This window comes from Panthera onca, chromosome A2, assembly GCF_046562875.1.
Source record: "Panthera onca isolate mPanOnc1 chromosome A2, mPanOnc1 haplotype 2, whole genome shotgun sequence".
Lineage (NCBI taxonomy): Eukaryota > Metazoa > Chordata > Mammalia > Carnivora > Felidae > Panthera > Panthera onca.
The window spans coordinates 38,647,604-38,674,080 of record NC_138340.1 but is presented as its reverse complement, the minus strand read 5'-3'; the positions used below and the strand labels follow the sequence as shown (position 1 = coordinate 38,674,080).

Here is a 26,477-nt window from a genome sequence, read left to right as displayed (position 1 = left end):
GACAGAGGGATGGATGGAGGGAGAGAGGCAGAATAGATAGGTTGTTTTTCCAGTAGTAATGAGGCTCATTTGATTAGAAATTTTAACTTTTTCTATTACTTACAGCCACTTCTCAGGTTGTGGTTTACCTATTGTGTTTTATCAGCAAGCCTGAGTTGGTGGGATTTAAGTTAAGTGAGAACGCTTGGGGATAGGTTGGTGGCTTTCTTTCCTTTAGCCTGGGTGTTTGGCTGGCTTTCCTTACAACTGTGGATCACCCCACCATTGAAATTTATATTTATTTCCTACTGAAAGCAAATTATGTTTTGCCATCACCAGTGGCAAGGGATAGTTAAGATGTCCTAACTGCGTATAAGAGATGATATTTTATCACTGAATGCTTTTAATAAGGAATTGCTTTGTAGCTTTTTTTTTCCCCCCGTTGTGATAGAATGGTTCAGAATAATTTAATGTCCTTTCCACAATCCCAGTGTATCTCGTTTTTCTTTGCTCAAACGAGAGAAGAGCACACGCTCAGGATCCTTGGGCACCGGTTTATTCTCTGTCGTGCACAGATTTCCAGCCTGAGTTGGAACCTGCCGTCCCTGATGAGAAGACAGGAAACTTACAGTCCTCACCTTATTGAAATCTCTGCCTCTTTAAGTCACAAGTCTGAGGCGACTCCTTCCAATAATGAAGCCATTGTGCGCATCCTATCTGATCCGTTCTTGAAATGTTTTAGTAAGTCTATCTTACAACATTATAAGAAGATAATCAGCAGCCTTAGAAGGTCCCCATCTGGACTGTAGAGTTCTTTTACTGAAAGATGTTTTGCCTTTTTGAGATAGCTCTCGCGTTTCATCATCTGTTCCGCTGAGATGAAGTGCATATGAAAAGTCAGTGACTCTGAATCCATCTGTTGTTATTATTTTCCACTGATAATTGGCTTGAACAATGAAATGTCTGTGTCTGCAGCCTTTGAAACTGTACACCCTGTTTATTTTCTGGAGGCCTCCCTGCGACTCCCCCGCCCCCATTTTTTCTTCCTTCATTCTCGCTCAAGCTTACAGCCAGTGGCGCTCGTGTGAGGATGACATCTTTGACTCTGTGCATCAGTATGTGTCACTCAGCATCTAAAGCTTGCATACGGATTTTTGTCACAATCCCTGTGTCTGAGCCGTTGGCTCCAGTATCCAGCACTCATGCATGGATCCCTTACCTGGACTGTCTGCTTTATTTCACTGTTCTCATTAAAATATTAATTTCGGGTGCGGTATCTAATACCTATGGAATTAGATACTACCTATAATTGTATAATATATTCAGTTGCATCCAGGTTTGCACGATACAGAGCATTAATATTGGATTCCACTAACAGCACTTCCATTAGCTTGCTCAACCAGTATGAGATATAGATGAGCTGGGAAGCATAACTACCCGCCAGAACTGCCAAAACAGTCATTAGAAGCTCCATTGGGATGGACAAAGGCTTTTTCACAGTGATATACTGATTAAATTTTGTTCTATGGTTTATTTGCATCAAGGTTAGATGACTATCGTCTGGGGAAGTGGGTTATCTAACACCTTATTTGGAAGGTCATTTCGAGACAAAATAGTGAATAGAATAGGCGTCTTTAGTTTCTTTGGGAACCCTTCTTAGGAACCTGTGTTTTATTCTTTGGTGGTGGAGGGGGGTTGGGAATCTTTAAAACATTTTTTTTCTCTTTTCTCCAAGTTATGCCATAATGTATGTTTGAGATGGGTTTCTCTGCCTGTTTGTAATTTTTCCCCCAACTTTTCAGTAGTATTCATTTGCTTTTGCAGTAGAATGATGCAGTCAGAAAGCAGTGTCGTGTTAATAAAACAGAACCTGGTTTCGAAATAGAAAGCTGCCTTATTTCCCTTGGCTAGCGTAATTGCTGTACGTTCTCTGAGGCTGTGAAGGATGTGTGACCTACCCTTTCTGGTCCAAGTAGTAATGTAATGCACATCCTATAGCATTGCTGGATTTGCCCCCAACTTGACTATGTGGCGTTAGAAGGAAGTAGGTGAACGTAATCTTATTTATGTTTCAATCGAAGTCATTTAATGCTACAAAAGTTAGCAAAAAATAATTAAGTTACTAAGGCCAACATGTGGCTGGAACATATGAGAGAGGTTAGAGGGGAGTGAGCTGAGTCCCTAGGCGGAGGAAAGAGGAAAGGCCCTTGTGAAGTCCCAATGCCTGCGTGTTTTTCCTTTGGCTTCAATTCCTCGGTTCTCAGGACAAATTATGTTGAGGTATGGCATATTTTCTGCCGAAATGGAGAAAATTGTTGACTGTAATTATGTTATTTAATTGAAATTATAAGTGGTTGAGGCCACTCAGTTAAAAGCATCCGTGCTAATATATGGATAATGTTTTTAAATGAGTGGTCATGGATTGATGACATTTGAAAGGCAGGCATTTGGGGTGTGATTTTGGAAGACACAAATTATGTTCCTTAAATCATTAGTGAACTAACGAGTGTAAAGTGGCATAGTTTTTGTTTATCTGCTCACATTAAATATGTGCCCCTATTATCTGTGTAACTGTGTATATTCATGTACATACACATGTAGGTGTGTGTAATTTATATATGTAAAATTTTATGCATATGTAAAAGAGACCTTTCATAAGCATCAGTTCATAGTGCAAAAAAACACACACAAAGAGATCCAGAATATATCAGGTATATGTCTGACCTTATATTGTGACTGAGAAATGTGATTGTTGATCACTTCCATGGAATGTTAGAAATTTAAATAGAAGCTATAGTAAAACTCCAGTGATGTGTCTTATCCCAACTTCTTTTTGAAGTAGCTGGAGATAAAACAATAGCACTATATTTTCTACCCCCTTACTCCCCCCCCCCCCCCAACTCCAGGAGTGAGTTCTTAATTACTAATGAATGCAATTCATTTTAATTGTTATTATAGCAACATAACATTTAAGTATCTCCTGTTCAGTCCTTGTGCCCTGGAACAGGCGGTGTCTCCTGTCAGAGAGAGGACAGGTAGAAGGCACAGCAGGCGTCTGATTGAGCCAGTTATTCATTTGCTGAGTGTTTGTGTTTATGCAAAGGGGCCTCTTCCTGCATATTTAATCTAGAGTAAGGCAGTGGCTTTTGTTGTGTTGAGCCCACATACCTTCAGTCCTTTCTCACACTGCCGCCAGCTTGGGATCCCTGAGAGCCCGCAGGCTTCCAAGCGCCTGTAGTTTCTCCCTTACAAACTCTCAACTTTCTTCCGTTGTGTGAAAATTGCCTCTCCGGCCCCAAAGCTTTCCTTCCTCAGCATGAACGGGTAAGTGTGTGCGAAAGCCAAGGCTGATACTTTGTTTCATTTTACAAATGTTGAGAGGCTACTTTCCTGCTCTTCTGGGCGCCTCCTGCCAGCGACCTGGGTCCTGGTTCCTGGGCCGTTGTCAGTTGCTGGCTGCATTGATATAGACAAGTGCAGGTGCCTCTTAGGAACCGTGGCTGGATTTTGGACTGGCCGAGAGAGCCTCTTTGGAACCGGGGCGGGGGGAGGGGGGGGTAACGGGGGGGGGGGGAGAGAAAGAGAGAGAGAGAGGAACAGCTTTATTATTCTTTGTCCTAACAAATCCTGTTTTGTAACTGTCCTGGAGATAATGCTGCCATTGTTTGCTAAAAGCCTTCAAACAGTGTGGAAGACCGAACTGTAAGAAAGCAGTGAAACTCTGCTGCTGTATTGTCTATACCCGGGCCAGGGTCCTCCCCGAAGCTCTGTGCCGGAATAGGAAGGGTTTTCTTCAGTGGAAATCGAATCGTCTCTTCATTGATATTAATAGCACACTAGAGAGGTTGGCCATGATGCTCAGAGAGGCGGTCGGGAGGGAAGGAAATCTGATCTTGCTGGGGGTGTGTGTGTGGGGGGGATGACAGCCTCTTGGCCCCACCGTAGAGGAGACATCCATCCAGGCTCAGCCTGCATAATGGCATCCTGGCTTAACTGTTTGCTCTAGGAATTTTAATCTTGAGCTGTTTGTTTTACTATCTGGGGTCTTGCTATTTTTTGTTCCTGTGCTGTCTTTAGAAAGCACCATATTCAGGGTCTAATCCAGTCTTTTAAAAAAGTGGATTAAAAAAAAAAAAGACTCAGAGAAATTGATGTACTGTGCACTTAGATCATTCTGGGCTATGATGGTAGGACTCTGCTTTCTTTTAGAGTGTTATAATTTCAAAAATGACTTGCCACAACTAAGAAGGATGCACCATCCAAGGAAGAGATGTCCTATGTAAAGATATTTCAGGGACCAGGAATTGTGTCCAGGGTCTAAAAGGAGTTTTCATTACCAGTTAACTGTTGCCTCTGCTTGAGTAACTCTTTTCAACAGAAGAGTGTGCTGTTCTCCCGCAGGTTGGAAACTGTGAGAATTTAAATAAAATTTCATCAACCTTATTAAAATATGTAGGGAGTTGGGTCTTCTTGGGTACAAATCAGTCTAGAGACTTCGAAGCATTTATTAACAGTGAGGCTGCTGAAGGTTTTTAATAATAAAATTACAAATACCCTATCTAATTGTAAGTATATGACTTTTATACTCGGTTTTTAAGGGGAAAAATACTTTTTTTTTATGAGGAAAAGTAACTCCTTGAGAGCACCTTCTGTGATTAGTGCTATTGTATTCTTAAATTTTGATTGATAGAGATAATAGTTTTCACTTAAAAATACAGACAGGTACTTTAACTTTCCATGACAATAGCTATTTGCATTTCTTTTATCTTTTTGTTTAACATTTGTGGGGGTTGGGATGGATTTGATTATTAACTCTTATTGCACACTAAAGGTAAATCTAAAACAAAGGCTTTGTTAGAGCTTCAAAGAGAAAACAGCAAATATTGTTTTTAGGTTTCAACATTTAAAGGCTGTTAAAGGATACCCATAAAATATTTTCACATGACCACGGCCAGGGTTTTACTTTTCTGTAAGGTAAGAGAGAGTAGTTTCTCCCAGTGAGATGGACCCATGTGGAGCTGTCGCTGGGCTGACTGCCAGCCTCCAGTAATCTCGCCGGTTCGCCTTGGCTGGGGCTGCCTATATCCTGTGGCTTAACCTTCGAGTTGTTTTAGGTTTTTCTTACTAGAATGGACCCCAAAGTTAGGTTCCATGATCTGGCGAGAGTCACAGAGGGTAAGGAGAAAGGAAACAAAGTGTTCCGTGCAGCCATAGGAGGGGACGTTGGGGCATGGTGGTTGATTTCTTTGGTAGACCCAAGTACAAGAAATGTAGCACTTGGAACCCAGCAGGCCTGGGTGGTGTCCTAGAGGCCCGCACTGTACAGCTCTAACTTTTTCTTTCTTTCCTTTTCAGTTTCCTTCTTTTGTTTCTCTTTCCCCCACCTCTTTGGCACTCCTGACGTCTCTCCCTTTTTCTTCTTTTTCTTATTTCTTTTTTTCTCTTCCTTCCCTGCCCTCTTTGCTTTTTTTTTTTTTTTTTTCCTGTAAGCCTGACTCAATATTGAAGTTATTAGAGCAGGGTGCCGGGTGAGGGGCGGGGGGATCTTTGTGGTTGATTTCGGAGTGGATTTTCTTGTCTTGAGTGCAGAAAATGAAGTGACCCTTGTACTATCATTTTTCAGCTCGGCAAATTTGTGTTGATATTCTCCTGTTTTTCTAAGAAATGTTTGAAAAGACATTAAAATCCATGTGTTAGGAGTCACTGGTTCGAGACAGCAGTCTCTGGGAAATTGGCCCGTATAGACCTTCTGTTTTCTTTGATGGAAGTCTATGTCCTTTGATTGGAGTATTTGGGGTGTTGGAAGTTTGAACCGTGTTCCTGGACTTTAAGAGAAAGCATTCTCTAGCCAGAGACAGATTACTGGACTTTAAGGAAAGCATCTGCTACCTTCATTGTGGGCCAAGAGCTGGCCGTGACATCTTCGCATCCCCGATGACACTGATGGACAGTGGATTTAAGGCATCATTTGGGGGACTGAAGGTTAAGGTGAAAAACGTTGGTCATCCTTCGTGGTCCCTTTGTATAATTGTATAAAATGAAACACAATGCAGAAGTCCTGATGCAAATCATTCCCTTTAGCTGCCATGAAAGAACGCGGGGAAATACTCATAGTGGGAAAAGTAGAGAATATATTGTTCATTTTCAGTCTTGTGAAACGAAGTCAAACCTCCATGTTCACCTGCAATTGGTTCCAACTGGGCCATGCCAGTTGGCATTATGTATTATTTATTACATGGATTAAATTAGGGGCCAAAGACACCCAAACAAAGTATGACATTGAAGCATTGTGGTAACCTAAGAGGTCTACAGAATAAAATTCTTAAGGAGTGGGGGGATGGGGGTTGGGAAGGTGGAGGAAGAGGAGAGTACCTTAAGTTTTCTAACGAATGGGTTGCTGCTGAAGATTGGTGTCTTACCCACGGTCTTTATGGTCAGCACATTGATTCAGATAAACAACACCCTTGTGAACAGCAGTGAGGAGGCCACACCAGGATCACTTGTAGTTGTTCACAGGATCTTAACTGTACAGAGAATGACATAAAGGAAAATAAGTCATTTCTATTTACCGTATTCCTGGCTCACTTTTAAAACCTAAAACCAATAGGAAACTTCAGAAAGAGAGGAAAAAGAAAATGCAATTCAGATGGTAACGGCGTTTTAAAAGAAGAGAAGTGGGCTGGAGGGGAATATTTTTCTTTTATCTTAAAAAAAAAACCAGCTTTACATAATTTTAGTTTTGATGCTTGTGCTGTGAGTAAGCATTCAGGTAAACAGTTGATATATTTGATAAATAAAAGTGATTGTTTAACAAAGAAAAAAAGAAAATAGTTCTGGAAGTGGAAGTTTTACACTTTGGAAGAAAAATGAACTGCAGACTGTTGTCCTAGTTGTTGATTTCTGATTCTTCTAGGCTCGTAGTGATGCAGACTCAGGCCCCAGTACTAATCCCTAATTTTCTTGTCTGTTATATTGACACATTTCATTTAATTTAGCATGATGGCAAACAGCTGTTGAACTATTCATCTGTTCTCTGCAATGCTAGAAAAGTACCTTTCCGATTACTTGGCTAATGTATCCTAAAAACTAAAATCAACAGAAATAAATAAATGAGTGGTCAAATGTGGATATGCATTAAAATTTATGGAACCCCAGAATGGAGGAAACCATGATTTGTATCCCACTGCCAATTTTTTTTGTATGAGTAAAAATTAAAAGTAGCCAATTCTGTATTGCTTTAGTAATTGTAAGTTGGAGGGTCACTTGTATAATTTTGTTTCCCTAGGGGAAAATTACACTTGTAAAATCTATGACGGTAAATCAGCTTATAATTTTGCTCTGTGTTCACTGACACACGGTACTGTGTAGACAGGTGCGTGGAGAAATAGCCCATTTCTTACCTGAAATCCTCCTACAGGTTTGAATACAGGGTTCAAGATAACTTTATTCAAAGTAGGCATTTTTGCAGTGTGTTTTTTTTTTCTTAAATTAAATTTTAATAAGGTCCAGTTGTTTGCCGGGCCTATATGATAGCAATCTCATCTGCATTGCAAAGCCTAATACTGTATAGATCTGACTGCCAAACATGCAAAAATAGATGCAACTCAATAGATTAACATGAAAATTAGTTTAGAGAGCACGCCTTGGAGAACATCTCAAGGAAAAAGGAGGGAGAAGGGCTGTTCTTGCCTTGAATTGAGTAGAACCTGCCAGTTCGCTTACTTTCCATTTAAGATTGCCTGAGTGATGAGATGGAAATTTCTGGGGTGTAAGATTGCTGCTGTTTCTTGCATTTAATGTGCTCTTTTCGCTTGGGAGGCCGGGGGCTGCTTTGCCAGCCTCCCCATTACCTTGAGGACCCCAACATCATTGCTCCCTGTTTTCTCACCACCAGATGCCTCGTGACAATTCTCACCAGTGGAGAAACCAATCCTGGAGTCACACATCAGCAGTGTGTCTCAAAATTTTCATTTTCAATTTGAATTGTTTTGTGTAAAAACAAAAAGGTTTGGGGCAGGTTGCAAAATAGTAATTTTAAGTCCCAGGGCTAGGGTTTTCCCCCACCCAAATGGTGAACATTTATGGTGAAAACCTCCAATTTCCTCTTACAGTAAACATGAAAATTATGATTTCACTCAGAGCCTGCATTTTTTTCCAATCTTTATGGCAAGAATCTGCATACACTTGCTTGTGGAAATGTCATAAATTGGCCTCCGATCAATTCCTCAAAGATAGTACTCACCAAAGTGCCACTGTCATATTTTAGCCCTTGTGAAAGAAGATTTAACTCTTCTCAATAATGTTTGCCTTTCCACATTCAGGGCTGACAGCAGAGGGATAAGCAGGGATATATTCTGTATAAAATTAAAACCACTTCATTACATATTGTTCTGAAGAGTGAGCAAAAGGATATTAACATTTTAGGCAAATGGTGATCTGGTCTTAGCATCTTAAAAAAAAAAAAATTACATGAGCATTTGGTCAGCTGATGGGGAATGAATCCTGTACCCTGTCGGTAACTTGATCTAAATTAATAAACAAATGTTTTTCTTTTCACTTGTGCCATATGTTGATCCCAGTTACATGGGCAGAAAGAGGCAGCTTGTAATGTTTCTTAAAGGATTACACACTGTTTTGCATAAGAGAGTATATGCAGATGCAGGATAAAACATGTTCCAGGCTTTCTTTGTGTTTTAGGGAGCTTGATTTCAATTGTTTATTTCATCTGACACAAACCATTTTTATTTAACTTGGTAGATCTGGTAGATATAGGCTAAATGGAAAACACTGTGTGAACAGCTTTCGCCAACCGATTAACCACCCCCCCCCCCCCCAAACTTGCAGATCCTGGTTCATTTTGAAAGGTCCAGGTTGGCATAAAGGCATCTTGTCTCTCAGAACTCATTCTCTTCCTAAGGGGGAAAAAAACCCCACAAGCCCGTGCTTTAATGAAATCAGAGATGTCGTGGATGCTAACCAAACAGACACGTTCAAGGAGCAGTCTGGTTTCCAAAAACAAAAGCCTATGAGTCACGTATTATTGCACAAGAAAATAAATTGATGGAGGACAAGATGAGAAAAAGTTCATATGCAAAATTCGCAATGTTTCACCTTGACTTTTTCCACCCACGTTATTTTTGTTGTCTTGAGGAGCTCACCGGCCTGTGCACCGGATCAGTGGTCTTGGGACTTGTTTTGATTAACTCTGAAAGTCACTTGCCATGAAATGTGCCGGAGTTCTTTTGCATCTGTCCCTGGCAAATAGGTGGTTGCTCCTTTCTCTTGACATTCAGGTTTTGATGTTCTCTTTTGTTTTCAGGGTAAGAAGTGACCTTTTGAGGTGACTATACCTGAAGATTGCTTTCCGGAAGCCAAAAAAGGTAAACGCGATGTGATTCGTGGAATTCTATCTAGGGCTGTGTTTACCACCTCTAGGTATATCTTAACTCACTTCTTTCCCAATCTACGTAGTTACCAAATGTCTGTGAATTTATTTATGTAAGTATTATGTTATAGCATCATTTGGGAGATGTTTACAGAAAAGATTGCCCTGAAGAAATGGTCCACAGAGTGACATTTTTCTCCCAAATATGATCAAACTGCCCCTTTGTTGAAGCTGATTTTGTTGTTGTTGTTGTTGTTGACTTGGTGAACCCAAACTTTGACAGGAATATTCACATCACAAAAGCGGTGATTCATAAAAATTCGCTTGCTCCAAACGAGAGTAGCCCATGTCCGTGTTCTGTGCTGAAGTGGTGTCATCCGATTGATGTTCATCTGGCGGCTTTACAATCACCTTCTTTCAGAAATTAATAGTCATAGCACCATAGCAACACGGCACATTGATAGAACTGCAGAGCGGAGTGGGCCACATCCCTGTGATGTCAGTACTAGGCTGCCTTGTTCTCTTGACCTTGCTTGAAAATCAAATGAGTATTTGATTTTAAAATTAGAAGTTTTCAGAGCGACTAATGTAGCTTGATGAATTAAAGCTAAATTAAATTTTCTCAAACTCACTTTTGGGAGGGGGAACAAAAAAGCACTCTGTTTAAAATGGTTCTGGATGCTACATTATTTTCTCGATTCCCAAAGTCTCTCTCTGGTGCTCATCTCACACAAGTTAATCTTGCAGGCCGTTTTAATGGCCGATGTTTCTCTTGTAGAATCTTCATTTTATTTTTGAATTTTGGCCAATGATAGCTCCATTCGATTTAGTAGATTTGTGTCTGTTTTAAAACAGGTTACTTGAGGGCCTGGTTGCACAAAGCCTTCACTCAGATATTACTAAATTAAGTTTATGAATTTGTAAGACACAGACTTCTTATTCTTCAGTTGAACCTGTTTTGGGTTTTTTTTTTTTCTTCTTTTTGAATCTTTACAATGTGAAGATTCTTAGATTACTTTTGTGTTTCATCTTACTGAGCATTTTGAGGTTCTAGAACGTATTTTACGGGTATGGATTTATTTTTCTAGTTGCATTCTTCTGGCACACTTGATCTGAGGTCAGAAATCCAACTTGCCCCATTTCACCATCTTTGTTGTCTAAATTAAATCTTTGTGAGAAGCCTCAGATTGTCCTTTGCAGAGGACACCTCCTTTTATATGCTCCGGCGTGGAAAGGGTTGATCCCAAGCAGTTTTGGGGCTCATCAAGTCAGGGCGGGACTTTTGACAAAGCTCTTCCCCTTGCTGACGCTCAGTGGTCCAATATTAAACATGAAGGCTTTGTTAATTTCAGGGATCTGCAAACTTTTCCTGTCAAGGGCCATACGCATTATTTTCTGTTGGCGGGCCATTCCTTCCTTGCCACGAATTATTTTCTGTTCCTGGGCCATTTCTTCTCTGCCACAGCTGCTCAGCTAGGCAGCAAGTTTGTCTCCCGGTGTCTCTGAGCCCTGCAGAATCTCAGTCCAAGATGTTCCTCATGCAGAGCTGTGCCAGGTGTTTTAACTCATCTCGTGCCTTTAGCAAAGATTTCTGGCAAAGCTAAAAACTGATTAAACAAAGCTGAATATATGGTCGAAGAGATGAAATATTCACCTTGAGAATTGCATTACCCCACAGCCTCAAATACGGGCATCCTAAGTGGGTTTTCATTGTTTTCTCTGGAGTCACATGTAAGCATGAATTATTTTCCCTGTGACTTGATGTCTTTATGATGGCCTATGCTAACACCCATGACTTGAAAATGTGCACGTTTGAATTTGTGCATTGCGATTTGTTTCCAATTCTGTGATACTGTTCAAAGTTTAAAATAGCGTGAGTCAGGGGCAAGTTTGGGGAGAAAAAAAAGTTTCTAGGAATTTTTCATTAGTGTTGACTATGGGAGGTAGTCCATGGGGACAAAAAAATTGTTTCTGTATAATATCAAGGACATGTGATATACTGCAAATAAGGAATGCATTGTCAAATGTCAGGAGCAGTGAAAAATTTTGTCCTTCTGATGGCTCTTGTCATGACACAGTGGAAGCTGATTAACAAATTCATAAAACTTTTAAACTTGACTGCTAGGAAGCTCAGAGTAAGAGTTTTTGCTCAATGTCTCTAGTTTTTTTTTCACATTCCACATTTTTCTTATTGATATCTTTTTATATAAACTTCGTATCTCCTACCCCTAGTTAACATTGTGTTATTTAATTTGTTTTTCTTTTATAATATCAATTCTTTTATTTGATCCTCATTTCAAATTTTATTTTCCTTTAGACATCAGTTAAGGTGCATAGACCTAAATAATAAATCACCTGTATTTTTTACCTTTTAACAAGCTCAAAGATCCTTAAAAAATGAATCCTTATATATTTTGATCTCTTATATATAAAGAAAAAAAAGTTTGTTAAACTGTAAAATCTAAAAAAGATCTGTAAAATGGTTGGAATGGCTAGTGTTTCTCCCCAGGGAATAAATCTTAAACAGAGAAGATCATGCTATCCAGTGATGATCGAGAAACCAGCACCATCTCCAAATCATCAAGAAGAGGTAGATTCAGATGCCAGGAGCTTCTCAGTAAATGCCATGCCCGCATTTGAAATCTGGGAATCATTAACAGTCAGCATAGATGCAAATAAATATGTCTACATTGGCACTATGGGAAAAACTAGTTATGTGCATAAAAGTGGCCAGGCATATTCAGAAAAACAGATGAAGCCATTTTTCAAATTTAGATTCAAAGGTCTGACGAGTCATAAGTAACAGTTATCTTACTTGCTAGCGATGTGACAGTTTTCTTCCAAGTGGATCTGAGCACTTTACGAAATGGGTTTGGTTGCCAGCGTTCTTGAAAGGTGGGTGGCAATCATTATAATCCCCACTTTACAAACTGGGAAGGTGGTTCCATAGATGATTAGTAAGTTACCCACGGTCATGTAGATTTTCAAGACTGGAGGGGCGCCTGGGTGGCTCAGTCCTTGGAGAGTCCGACTTTGGCTCAGGTCATGGGTTCGCAGTCCGTGAGTTCGAGCCCTACGTTGGGCTCTGCACTGACATCTCGGAGTCTGGAGCCTGCTTCTGATTCTGTGTCTCCCTCTCTCTCGGTCCCGCCCCTGTTCGTGCTCTGTCTCTCTATCAAAAATAAATAAACATTAAAAAAAATTTTTTTTTAAAAGAATGTCAAGATTGGACCTAAAGAGGCATCTTGCTCAGGTCACAATTCTATTGATGTCATTTTATCATGGCGGCCTTAGTTTGGTGACTTAATAAAGGTTTATATGTCATTTTCTCTCTGCTGTCCCCCAATGTTGGCATTTTACCTACATGCATTTTTGCTTAAAATTCAAATCCAGTTTGTAAAATTCATCTCTTGTAGCAGTTCTGAGTGGCATTAGGAGTGGATGATAATCATCAAGACCATAAAGATTACAATTAACTGGTTATTTTTAAGGATTTTAGACATCTTCAAGCTTCACATTTATGTATTGGTTACCTTTTTTTAAATTTCTTTTTTTTTAAGTTTATTTATTTTGAGAGAGAGAGAGAGTGGAGAAGGGGCAGAGAGAGAGGGAGAGAGAGAATCCCAAACAGGCTCTTTGCTGTCAGTGCAGAGCCTGACGTGGGACTCATTCACATCAGATCATGACCTGAGCCAAATTAAGAGCTGGGTGTTTCACTGACTGAGCCACACAGGTACCCCTTTAATTTCTTTTTTACAGCCAACTTATTTGTCAAAAAGAAACCCTCTAAAAGCTAGTATAATCATTTCTACCCCCAGTTTGAGCTCTTTTTTGTTGGCTCAGGGAGTATAAAGCATCCTTATAGACATTGTGTCTTGCATATTGTAAATTATATCTTGTTTGCAAATAAAAGTAAAAATGACTATTCAGCTACTTAAAATATATCCATTAGGTCTTTTGAAAGTGTGTATTTATTTGATGTAAATATTTAGTGGCAGTAAATTCAAAGTTAAATCACTTTCAAAAAGACCACCTGATAGAATTCAGCATTTGAATTATGTGATTATTAATTCATCAACTTGTTAATGAAGACATAACAACTTGATGTGTCTTCATTGAGCCACCAGATGATCACGCTAGCTGAATCACTAGTTTATTCTGTTCAGTTAAACATTGAAGTCCTTCCCGCTCCCCCCTTCTCTTCACATATCCATGCTTGCGTTGTGACAGGGTAAAGACTAGCCTGGTACAACATGGAGACCCCAACATACAGTGGCTTAAATAAAATAGAGGTTTACTTTTTTCTCATGTAAGACTCTGGCCAGTCTAGCTTGACTGACAGGTTCTTTCTTTTGCTCTCCTACCTTGGGATTTTGTTATTATTCACATGGGTAAAGCATAGTGGAGAAGTCCAAGGCAAGCTATCGTCTCTGATGCAAATGAGTTAAAAATTGCACACATCACATCTATTGACCCTTAATTGGTAAGATTATGGTTACATGGTCATAAGAAGCTCCATTGGCTGCTGGGAAGTATTTATACCAAGGTGTCCAGAGCATGAGAGAATTGGAGAATAGATTTAAGGGGATATTTCGAACACAACAACTTGATCGATTGAATTGGCCCAGTACAATGATTTCTTTCTTTCTTCCATTCATTCATTCATTCATTCATTCATTCATTCATACAAAAGTACATACTGCATACACGCATAAATTCCTACTGTAGATATTTACTGATGATTATGATGATGGTAGATATTTACTGATGATTGCTAAGATCATAGCAGTACATAAAAAGGACATGGTCTTATGGGTGCCAGGTGACTTGGTTAAACGTTTGGCTCTTGATTTCGGCTCAGGTCGTGATCTCACGGTTTGTGGGATCAAGCTCCACATGGGGCTCCGTGCTGACAGCATGGAGCCTACTTGGGATTCTCTCTGTCCCCTCTCTCTGCCCCTCCCCTGCTTGCACTCTCTCTCTCTCTCTTCCTCTCAAAATAAATAAATAAACATAAAAAAAACAGACATAGTCTCTGTTGTCATTGTTTATATTATAGAGGGGAAGAGAGTTATTATGAACGATGGTGATGAGCAGTGTTAGGAAGGGCAAATATTGGTTGCTGTGAGAAAGCAGTCTCTAAAGTGGGAGACCAAGGTATCAGGGATTTATGTATTTTAGCCTTATATGGAAGCTTTGTTAGGTTAACTTGGTTTTCTTGTATCTGTCATGCCAATGTTGTTATGAACGTTATCAGGCATGTTAATTTTGTTAATAGCTTTATTGAATTATAATTCATATGCAATACACTTGTCCCATTTAAAGAACACCATCCATTGGTTTTTAGTTGATTCCCAGGGTTTGCAACCATCGTCACAATCTAGTTTCAGAATAGTTTCAGCACCCCAGAAAGGGACCCTGTAACATTAGCAGTTACTCCCCGCAGCTCAGCACCTGACAACGAATCTGCTTTCTGTCTGTATAGGGTGACCTATTTGGGACATTTCCCATAAATGGAATCATATAATATGTGGCCTTTTGGGAGTGACTTTGTTCCCTTAGCATAGTGTTTTCAAAGTTCAACCCAAGCATTTAAATTTGTAACTCTCTTAACAACCTTAGAGTTGTTTGAGGTCTGACTCTTAAACCCAACAAAATGATGACCTGAAATACTCTCGCAGGGGATGGAATTGGGGGGAAAACTACTGTTCTCATGTTGTTTATATTTTCATAGAACTGACTTGGCCTCCCAACAGTTAAACTTCAAAATTTAAATGTTTGCATTTTAAGTTAGCTGTTTTTAAACATTGTTAACCATAATGCTAAACTAAGTTACTCTGTAAACAAGAGCTGTTTCTCTTGAATGTTAGATTCAAAGAAAAAATTTTCTTAAATATTGATTTCCAGAGAAATATGCTCAATAGAGTTCGTTTTCAAGCGGGAGTCACTTGTTGAAATGTCCATCAAGGCGTATTTAGTAGTAAAGACAGTCTTTGCAGCATTTATCACCTAGCCATATTTTTGCACTGTGAACAATCAAAAATACAAAACCAACTACCAAATGGTCTTATTCATCTTTTTAAAATGATGTTTTTGTTCTTCCATCTGCCAAGGGCACCAATATCGCAGCTGCTCACCTTGAGCATCTTAGGAAGAGATTCTCAGTTTAGGTGACAACCTAACAGCTTAACAGAGATAGAGGGAATATTGCCTTTCTTTGGTAATTCAAAAGCCTCAGGAAGAAATTTGAAGCTTAACTGTACAAAAACTAAACCCTGTTTAAGGGAGCAGATCTGTGTTAACCTTGACTGTATTAGTACTACCCCCTCGTATGTAGTAATATCCAGAACCTTAAAGGGGCAAATGTTCTATTGATGGTAGAATCCTTAGTTTGAGTTGATTTTGCAAGTTGGAATTCTGTCCAGGGCTGAGTTCAGATTTGAAGTTTATGGTGTATTTTTAAAAGACTCCTCGTGAGTGGTAGTTCACAATTGAAAAATGAAGATCAGTCGTTTAACCTTGTACTTCTCTGTCCTCGATCTGAACCGTTGTATTTCCATAGCCTTTGCGTGGGGGGTGGGGAGGGGGGAAAATGAAAAACTTGAAATCTTTCTGTTCTTTTCAAACATACTCTTTGAGAAGTGTGAAAATCATGCAGATATCCCCTTGAATATTGTATATTAGCGCGTATGTACTATATAATTATAAGTCATTAGATATTTTGTTAATTAGCTGACAGTGCAGTGAGTTATTTAAAATTACCTTTTAAGAAAACAGTCTTGCGTCATTGGATGGACAGTGATGATTTCAGTCTGTGGATTGGCATGGTACTTCAATTCCTCACCCTATCCCTCCAGGCCTCTTTTTCTGGAAATCTTTTTCCCTTTCAGAGGGTCCTGAGCAGACCCTGGAGGTCAGAGAATGTGCCCTAAAATTCTTTCATTACAGATTACGTACTCTGAAGTTTATTTAGAGCAGTGATTGGTCGAGTGAGCATTGGGACCCATTTGTGGGTTAGGAAATCAGTTTAGTGGATTGTGCCCAAGAATTTTTAAAACCTGGAATAAGCATACAGTAGAGTAGAATAAAATAGAGTAAGCCTACACTGTCCAGTGTGGAAGCCACCAGCCACATGTTTGCAATACAATTAGCCCAAACTTCTATGGGCTGTAAATGTGAGTTCGACAAAGTACTTCAAAGACTTTGTAGGGAAAAAAATATTTGAACAATTACTCTTTTTTGATGACACATTGAAATGATCATATTTTGGTTATGTTAGGACAAATAATATAAATTATTCAACTTAATTTCATCTGTTTCAGTGTAGTCACAGATACATAAATGGCAGACATTATATTTCTAATGGTCAGCTTTGCTCAGGTGGATGGGGAATTATTAAATATAATACACGGGGATAGGTGCTGGGGAGAAAATAGAGGAGGATAAGGGAGATGGGCTTGCTAGAGCAAGGGGTTCCAGCTGTAAATAACCAGAGTGGGTCTCTGTGAAGCACAGGCATTTTGAGTGAAGAGGTAGCTTGTTCTAAAGAGAGCAAGTTGGCCACTGTGGCTGAAGTCAAGTCATGAGGGGGGGTGGGGGGGTGGGGAGGGGAGACAAGGTCAAGTAGTAACAAGGTAGGGGGTGCCTGGCTGGCACAGTTGGAAGAGCAGGTGGCTCTTGATCTCAGGGTCCTGAGTTTGAGCCCCATGTTAGGTGTAGAGATCACTAAAAATAAGTAAATGCATCCATATATACATACATACATACATACACAAACTTTGGAGGGTGGGGGGAGAAGAAGTAAAGGGCCAGGCTGAATAGGGCGTGAAGACTCATTGGACTCTTAGACTTTTACTAAAATAGGGAACCATCGATGGGCTTTGAGGTGGGTTAAGATCTGACTCATGCTTTAAGTGGATCACTCTGGAAGCTGTTTTGAAAGTCGCCTGTGGGTGGAGTAGGCAAGATGATAGATGATAGGGAGGGGGACTTGTTAAGAGGCCATTGTAATCATCCCAGTGAGATAGGGTGATGGCCAGGGTGAGGACTGCACTAGAGGTGGTGAGAAGTACTTAAATTTGCTTTATTTGAAGGTAGAGCCAAAGGCTTTCCTAGTGGAATAGATGTGGAATTTGAACACGTTGCATCGAGGATGACTCGAAGATCTTTGTCCTGGACGATGGGGTAGTATCCTGTCATGGATTGCTTGTGGGTAGAATGGAAAGAGCAGAAGATTGAGGTTTGGGACCCAAGCAATTTCTGTAAGGAGGGGGCTGCCATGATCTGAAATAGGGAACCCTGTAGGGGAGCAGGTTTAGGGTATAAAGGAAAAGAAATATTTAATCTCCCTTGTTAAAGCTGGTAAGGTACACTTTATTCAGGACCATCACACTAGGTATAGGGAACATTCCGGTGAGGTTTTATACGGGAGAGATTGGGCTCAACTCTAAATACAGCCCTGGCAAGTAGGAAGTTATAGCAGGGTGGGTGTCAGTGGATGGAAAACTTCCAAGAGTAAACATCATGGGTAAGCAGAGGGTCTAAGCTAAACAGATCTCACAGCCCAGGGGGATCAGACATTACCTGGGAGATGATGGAAGATGAGGAATCCATTCATATGTCAGCGGTGATCAGATCCTGAAGGTGGTAGTAGAGGGGGTTGTGGTTCAATTCACTTAGCAGGGTTCTTGCTCAAACTGGATTTTATAGGAAGGTGCCCACATGGATTCAGGAGCCTGACGGAAGTTTGGTCAAGCCAAGAATCTTTGTCAAGGGTGGATGAGAGAAACCGGGAGCACAGCTGTAGACGCGTGAGGTTTGAGCTGTTTTGTTATTCACTCAGATTGAGATGTCAAGTGGGCATTTGTATATGTGGGTCTCGAAGTGTCCTAGCTGAGGCTATAAACTGAGGATTTGTAACATGTAAGTAATATGTAAAGGCATGAACCCGGGTGAGCTCACCAAGGGAACAGTGGTACAAATAAAGGAGAGTAGGGCTCCAAGATGAGGGTTCTGTCGCCAGCACCATTAGGAAGCTTGATGACAGGATACAAAGAAGGAAGAGTCAAAGCTGGCGGAAGATTTTGGGGATTTGGGTGAGCCAGGAGCCTATGGAGGACATTGTTTAAAGGAGGAGAGCATTGTCAGCTGCCTCAGAGGTTGCTGAGATGTAATAAGAGATGATGAGAAAGAACTGGCCATTGTGTTTGTCAACATGGAAGTCATCGATAACCTTAACCACAGTCAAAAATATTTTGAGTCTCATTCCCCTAATATATACCGGCTTCATGTAACTACCAGTGTGCTTATGGTAGGCATTTTGAATGAAGTTTCCTGGAATAGTGCCTGTTCAGCACTCTTACTTGTTAAGGTCATCCGGCACCTCCACCCCTCGCCGCCCCACCCGGACAGGGGCCTAACTCCGTGATGTTCGAGTCACGGTACAGCCCTTGGAAAGTGATCAGAGCAAAATTCACTGCTACACCGAGGAATTTGTACATTTTGCCCCTTTCAATTTATTCTTTCCAATGGTCGAGATGATACTACGTTTAAAGAAAAGGCAGAGGGAAAGGGGGATGTATTAACCATCTAAAGGTACACTGCAGCTTGGTGTGGTTAACATGGTCTCTAGATTAGTAGAGTGCTAGTTTGTGCTTGAGCCACATGTCAGTCTGTGACCTTTACCTTATGGTAGTCTTTGAAGATACAGTCTTTGAAGGGGTCATCTGCCTTTCAACTTAACTAAGAGCATCAAAGATTCTGGCTTATTCAAAAAATCTGAAACACAGTTAACGCTTTTGAAATTTCTAGGCTGGTCCCAAATCATCAAGCATCTAGAAAATTATAGGTAAAATAATTTTAAAAATATTCTTTGTCTTCAGGTACTAATAGTTGTGGGTGAGGTAAGAATGTTAGCTATTTGTGGAAGATAACAAATGTACTTTTTTTTTTCATTATAAGATGGCATTAAAAGAAATTAGAAAAGCATGAAAGTAGAGGAAAAAAATGTCAGAAGAACAGTTTTACTGGTGACCTCACCAAAAACAGTTCACCATTTTGTCAGTATCCTGCCAGTATTTTGTGTATGTAGATTGTTTATATGTGGTCATACTGCACGGACTATTCCTTTTCCTGTTTTTAACCCTACAATCTCCAAGTTTTTTTCAAGTTATTATATGTTATATCTAAGTACTATTTTTAGGATTCTTTGGTGACTTCTGTTTTTGGGTTGTCTATTCCTGCAATGGTGGGGCTTCCGATTTTTTCCAATTAGTCATGATGTCCAGGATGTCTATTTTGAGCATCTCAAGTTAGCTCAGTCTCTTGAATTAGTTTTATAAATGATGTTGAGATTTTAGATTATCATCCAGTTTCTCCCTCTACTTTTGAATAAATTAAAACTAATCTGAAGCACACATAATCACCCCTTGGGGTGGACTGTATGCATTTTCCACGATTAGAAAATCGTGGTACCATTTACATTAATTTTGATTTCACAATTTCTAGACTTTAAGCTGCTAGGCATCTTTTCTTCTGATCTGAATTGTTTCTTGGTATTTTCCCACTTTCCCAACTTGATTTTTAGCCTGTGAGCTGGGCACTTTGTGTTCTTTGAAGGGTCAGCTGTTCATCCTCTCTTTGTTTTATTATCCCAAACAATTGCTCCTTCTCTTTCCCCAGAGCAAGCCATTGACTTCTGTTTGCATTTGCGTCTCCAAAATTTGCTTTGGTTGGGTTTCCGTCCGCTTACCCAGAAAAATTGAAATGTACTTACCGCTTTTAGAGTATAAAATTTAAGTTCTCTTCCCTTGTTTGCCGTACCTCAGCAGTATCGTCATTAATGGTTTAGGCAATAAACATTTGAGTTCTGGTGAGGTTCACTGTGTTTTTAAAATTGAGCTGCGTGCCCCTCTCCTTTGTGACCATGACCCCATCTAATTTTAAAATCCCCAAACAGCCATTCAGTGAAGTAGTCTTATAACTTCAGAGAGGGCCAAGGAATGTGGGACTTCTCTGGTCTCTTTCTTGTAATTTACTGAAGATGAAACCAACATCCAGGAAAGGAAAATGACATACCCCAGGCCACTGCATAATTGTAGCCCTCTGGGTTGGGAATCCCCGGCTCTTCTCCTACACCTTTTCCTTCCTTTTATGATATAATACCAAAAACAAGTGGAAATACTAAAATACGACTCTTAAAAAGTTGACTATTAAAAAAACAGACCTGACAAAAACAAACATGTATTGTTTATATATATATATATGGCTCTTATCTTGGATTTCATTTACAGTGCTCACTCTGTTTTTTCCAGCAATGTTGAGGGAAATTACACCATTTACAAGCGTTTCACCGTATTATCTCTGAGAAACATCACCTGAACACATTCATCTCAAACCAACGAAAACAAAAATTACAATGTTCATCTCAGAAAATGCCCACTTTTTGCTCTCCTTCCCACCTCCATTTCCTCCTTCCCTTCTCTTCCAGCTTCTAGAATTCCCAATGCTTCTCCTTCTTCTTTCTCCTGCTCTTACCCACTCCTGTCTCTCCCTCTCTGTCTCCTGGCTTTGAAAGCTGATTGGCTTTTTCACCAAGGCCATTTGATGAAGATGTATATAAAAGTAGAATGTTCCTGCCAGTTGACTACTGTGCCTTTTAAAAATTGTTGAGTCTTGTGTGTATGAGAATTTCAGTGTCCACTGCCCTTATCTGACTGATTCATACAAAGGAACACCTTCCATGTGGCATTTGTTTTGCCAAGGGCTGAGGTACGGGGAAGGATAATTGTGTTTTCCTCATGTTTTTTGAGATATATATTGTCTCTTTGATTGAAGCTACTTACACTCCAAGATCTCATCCTCCCCCTAGTTATGGAATGGGGTTGACATCCTCTCTTTATTTCCGAATGTGGGATAAAAATACATGAAGACCAATATAGATTTGTCACTGGGAGCTTCACTAGCTAAGTTCTCATTATGTTATTAGCAATAGAAATAGAGTAGGAAATTCTTATGAACTTTATTTTCTTTTCCGATTACAAATGTAAAACCAACTCATTAGAGGGAATTTGCAATTACAGATATGTCGATCAAATATCAAAGTAAAAATAATCTAGAATCCTGACCCGGAGAATAACATAAATTTTCTGCCATTCTTTTTTCATTGAATATATACATATTTAATAAAATCGCCATCATACAGTATATGGAATTGTCTGTCTCTTTTTAAAATCTAATATTACATGGTGAGCGTTTTCCCATGTCATGAAGTATTGTTAAAGACATTTTAAATGATTGTAAGCTGTGTCATCCTTTTACGTGTAATAAAATTTAATTAACTTTTCTTCATTATTGGCTGTGGAGGTTGTTTCCAGTTTTTTTTTGGTCATATATTGCAGTGGACATATCTGTGCATAAGCGTTTCTCAAGTTTTATTTCTTTAGATCTATTCTAGAGGTGGAAATCGCTAGAAAAGAATTTATGGAATTCTTACAGGTTGTCCATACATCTTGTCACATTATTTTTCAAAATACCCCAATTTACACTCCTGTTAACATTGATTGAGAGTGTTTATTTCACTATAACTTTGCCAACAATGAGTATCAACATTTTTTGTTATAACTTGACTCATAGGAGAAAAAAAAAGTGTATCTCAATTTTTTGTTCAATTCTTTGATTAGAAATGAAGTCCAGAAATTTTGTTTCTTTAGGCTTTTTACATTTTTTTATTTTAAAATTTTTCCATGTTTACTTATTTATTTTGAGAGAGAGAGAGTGCACATGTGTGTGCACAAGCAGAGGAGGGGCAGAGTGAGGGAGAGCGAGAATTCCAAGCAGGGTCTATGCTGTCATCACAGAGTCTGATGTAGGGCTCGATCTCAGGAGTTGTGAGATGATGACCTGAACCAAAATCAAGAGTTGAATGCTCAACTGACTAAGCCACCCAGGCGCCCCTGTGTTTTTTCTAATTGTTCATAATTTTTGGAGCAGCCAGGGTTTGAGGGAGTGTGAATGAGGAAACCAGGATGCTGAGAGCACAGGGAAGGAATCCTGTCAAGAAGATGGTCCTTGATCAGTAGCCCTTATGGTAGGATTTCCAGAGGGAATTCACAGAGCACTATATTGCAGCTTTGCTCTAAGTGTTAAAATTTGGGGTGCCTGGGTGGCTCAGTTGGTTAAGTGTCCAACTTCATCTCAGGTCATGATCTCATGTTTCGTGAGTTCAAGCCCTGCATCGGGCTCTGTGCTGACAGCTCGGAGCCTGGAGACTGCTTCAGATTCTGTGACTCCCTCTCTCTATCCCTCCCCTGCTCACTTGCCCTCTCTCTCTCAAAAATAAACAAAACATTAAAAAAAAAAAAATCTAAGTGTTAAAATTGGAAAAGGCCAGGCCACTGGCACTCAGACTTTGCTGAAGCCACATCGAGAGATCTGGGGCTCACAAGCTTTCCAAAAACTTGGATGCTTTCAATGTATTCCTTTATTCACCAAATAATTAGTGAATGCTTACTTTTGTCAAGCACTCTTCTAGGCACCAGGGATATACTGGTAAACAAAAAAGAAAGGCTCTTTACATGTGGTTAAGTTTCCCTTTTTGCTTGATGATGAGGACAGACAGATAGTTCTACATAAAGCACTTAGCCCGTTAAGAGTCATAGGTTGTTTCTCTTACCGCTAGTGCTGTTTCTCCCTTAGCAGCAGCGGCTCAAATAAAGAAACTGTGGCCAGTCAGGTCCCTTCTGGAGTGTCCCTGTCACACTTGGGGAAGGGATGCCGTTACGTGGCTGGTGCTCTCTGGCCCAAGAAGCTTCTCTCCATTTCTCTTTTAATCCCTTTATTAATTAACCCACTGAGCTAGTCTCCTCCAGCCCTGTGGTTCCAGCAGCCTGTAGAGAAGCACAGTGGTGTACAATTGAGCCGTAAGACCCTGGGGACAGAGCTGTGGACCTCACGGGAGCCCCTTCCATTGGCGACTGGCCAGTAGGGGTATTGCCAAAGGCTGATAAGTGGGGGTGCTGCCAGGTGCACCCACCTCCTTGGGCATTGCTTCTGTTTAATCTGTAAGCTCAACCAGCTGATTCTCATCAACACCTGAAAGAGGGAATCAAAAAGGAAAATGTAGAAAAGGAGAGTGTGCTTCCTCTTGCTTTCTCAGTGCTCTCGGGGATTCCGAACTCAGCACTGAATGGGGGAAGACTGGCCCAATTCACACTCCTGTTAACACTGATTGAGAGTGTTTATTTCACTATAACTTTGCCAACAATGAGCATCAACATTTTTTGTTATAACGACTCATAGGAGAAAAAAAAAAGTGTATCTCAATTTTTTGTTCAATTCTTTGATTAGAAGTGAAGTCCAGAAATTTTGCTTCTTTAGGCTTTTTGCATTTTTTTATTTTAAAAATTTTCCATGTTTACTTATTTATTTTGAGAGAGAGAGAGAGAGAGAGCGCGCACACGTGTGTGCACAAGCAGAGGAGGGGCAGAGTTCAGGCTTTCCCACTCCTGGGAATCACTCAGCAAGCGCCCTCCTGTCTTTGTACTCGCCTGGTTCCTGTCACCGCTGTTTCAAAACACAACTGATTTGTAATTGAGATGAACATTCTCAGTGCTGGAGTGATGAAGGGGTAGCTTGGGGTTGGGGACCCGGTGCCCCACTCAGAGATGGGGATTGGTGGGGGGGCCTCGTCTGAGTTTGGATGTGACCGTTCTTGGCAGGTCCCGACGTGTCAGTCAGTTGTACCCAGCTGAGACATGGGCAGAAGGAAGGGACCTGTCTCCCAGAGGTGCTGTGAGAATTATGTAGAGAACAGTTTGGTTAAGAGTTCAGGCTTAGAGGTCTGCTTTTCACATCCAGCCCCTGCTACTTTTTGGCTTTGTGATCTCGTGGAAGCAACCGGCTTCTCTAAGCCTTTTTTCCCTTATCTAAAAAAGTAGGGACTTGGAAGTAGTTGGAAGATTAACTGAGCTATTCCAAGTAAAAAGTGCTTAGAGCAATGCTTCATATCCAAGAAGGGCTCAGTGATGTTGGCTCAATAATGTCTATTTTTATTATTAGCACTGTGCATGGGATGTAGTAAGTTCTCACGGACGTTAATATATTTTACTGTTAATTTACTTTAAAGTTAATGAAAATGGTTTCAAATGGCTGTTTTTATTGGGGAGAGTCTATTTAGAGGAAATAGAAATGAAATAGGCATCCTGATACCTGAGGTTTTTCAAGATAACGTGTATTTCTGTATCATTTTCTCCTTCTCACCTCCCACCTGCCATCACCAGGTGACGGGTGGGGCCATCCAGCAGGATCCCACTGGCTCATTTTTATGAATTTGAATCAGCCTCTGCGCCACACCAGAGCTTAGATCTAAGTGCTCAAATTTAGGCCAGGCCATTGACACCCAGATGTTTTCTGAGTTCAGAGAGAGAGATCTGGGACTCGCACCTAAACTGTGTGATATCGTGAAAAGGTTTTCCAGGGCTGTGTACGAGATTCGTTGGCTCTAACGTAATCTTATTATGGAAGTTACCCATGGAGACTGTGTTAATAGAGCATTAGGCTGGTGTCCCCAGCACTTCACGTTGAGGAGTGTGGGTAGAAATTTCATTGAGTATTCACTCAGTATTCACTGTGTCCAAGGCCAAAGAGAGAGACAGAGACAGAAATGGAGGGAGGGAAGCAAGGAGGTCCCCAGGGCAGGAAGCAGGAATTCCTGGCTATCTGGGAGAAGGTGAAGGCACTCCTCAGATGTGTTTTAAGGGAGCATGGGTTGGCTATTTGGGGTACACTTGTCAGAAGTGACCACAACTCCACTGTTGTGCAAAGGATTGCATTTGTGTGCTTGTAGACGTTCAGGTGCGTGCTTGGGAGGCGGTGGCAAGCCCTTTCTCTGAAATCTCCAGAATCTATCATTTCCAACAACGATGTGAGAAATGATCATGAGGATTACTTTCACTTATGTTTATGAAGGCCAACGAGCAATTTTCTTTCTTTCTTTAAATGCATAGCTTGATTTTTTTCTTATACATGATATTTCTCATTGTAAAAATAAACAGGAAAACATAAGTAAGAAAGTAAACATTATTGCAAGGTCATCCCCCAGGATCACAACTTGGACCATGTTGGAGACAGTCCTTCTAAATATCATTCTCTCTGCCCATCTGTTACTGCGTTGACCTGGGTTGTCCAATATGGTAACCAGTTGCCAAGCAGCTCTTGAGCAGTTAAAATGTGGCTAGTCTGAATCAGCTTGTGCTGTGTCAAATCCCCACCAGATTTTTGGAAAAATGGGACTATAAAATACATATTAAGTTAGATACTGACTACAGGTTGAAATAATAACAATACCTTAAAGATTATTATTTTTGAGAGAGAGAGAGAGAGAGAGAGAGAGAGAGAGAGAGAGGGAGGGAGGGAGGGAGTGCACAAGCAGGGCAGGGGCAGAGAGGGAGAGGGAGTCCCAGAATCCGAAGCAGGCTCCAGGCTCTGAGCTGTCAGCCCAGAGCCCGACACGGGGCTTGAACCCACAAACGGTGAGATCATGACCTGAGCTGAAATGGGGATGCTTAACCACTTGAGCCACCAGGTGCCCCCAAAGGATAATACTTTAGATATGTGGGATTTAATGAAATATACTATTAAATGCCATTACATCTGTAGCTTACATTATATTTCTTTCTTGAAGAGTTTATTATTTTTTTTTTAATTTTTTTTTTAATGTTTATTTATTTTAGAGACAGAGAGAGACAGAGCATGAATGGGGGAGGGGTAGAGAGAGAGGGAGACACAGAATTGGAAGCAGGCTCCAGGCTCTGAGCTGTCAGCACAGAGCCCGACGCGGGGCTCGAACTCACGGACCGTGAGATCATGACCTGAGCCGAAGTCGGCCACTTAACCAACTGAGCCACCCAGGCGCCCCGAAGAGTTTATTTTTAAGTCGTCTCTATACCTAATATGGCACCCGAATTTAAACCCCTGAGATCAAGAGTCGCGTGCTCCACCGACTGAGCCAGTCAGGCGCCCCTCACATTATATATTTATTCTGCAGTTGGGTCTAGATCCCTTACAGTTTTAACAGTATCACACTATAGTTTTTAATAATTTTTAAAATTTGGGA

At 40.4% G+C, this 26,477-nt stretch overlaps 1 protein-coding gene across 8 annotated transcripts in view; it reads left to right on the top strand.

The window, feature by feature from the left end:
• FOXP1 (forkhead box P1) overlaps nt 1-26,477 on the top strand; it is a 506,962-nt gene that overhangs the window by 166,198 nt on the left and 314,287 nt on the right. For all 8 annotated transcript variants that reach the window (XM_060633752.3, XM_060633758.3, XM_060633761.3 and 5 more), the window contains one exon: nt 9,299-9,359. The gene's annotated coding sequence lies outside the window, so the exon portion shown is untranslated. The remainder of the gene's footprint in view (nt 1-9,298; nt 9,360-26,477) is intronic.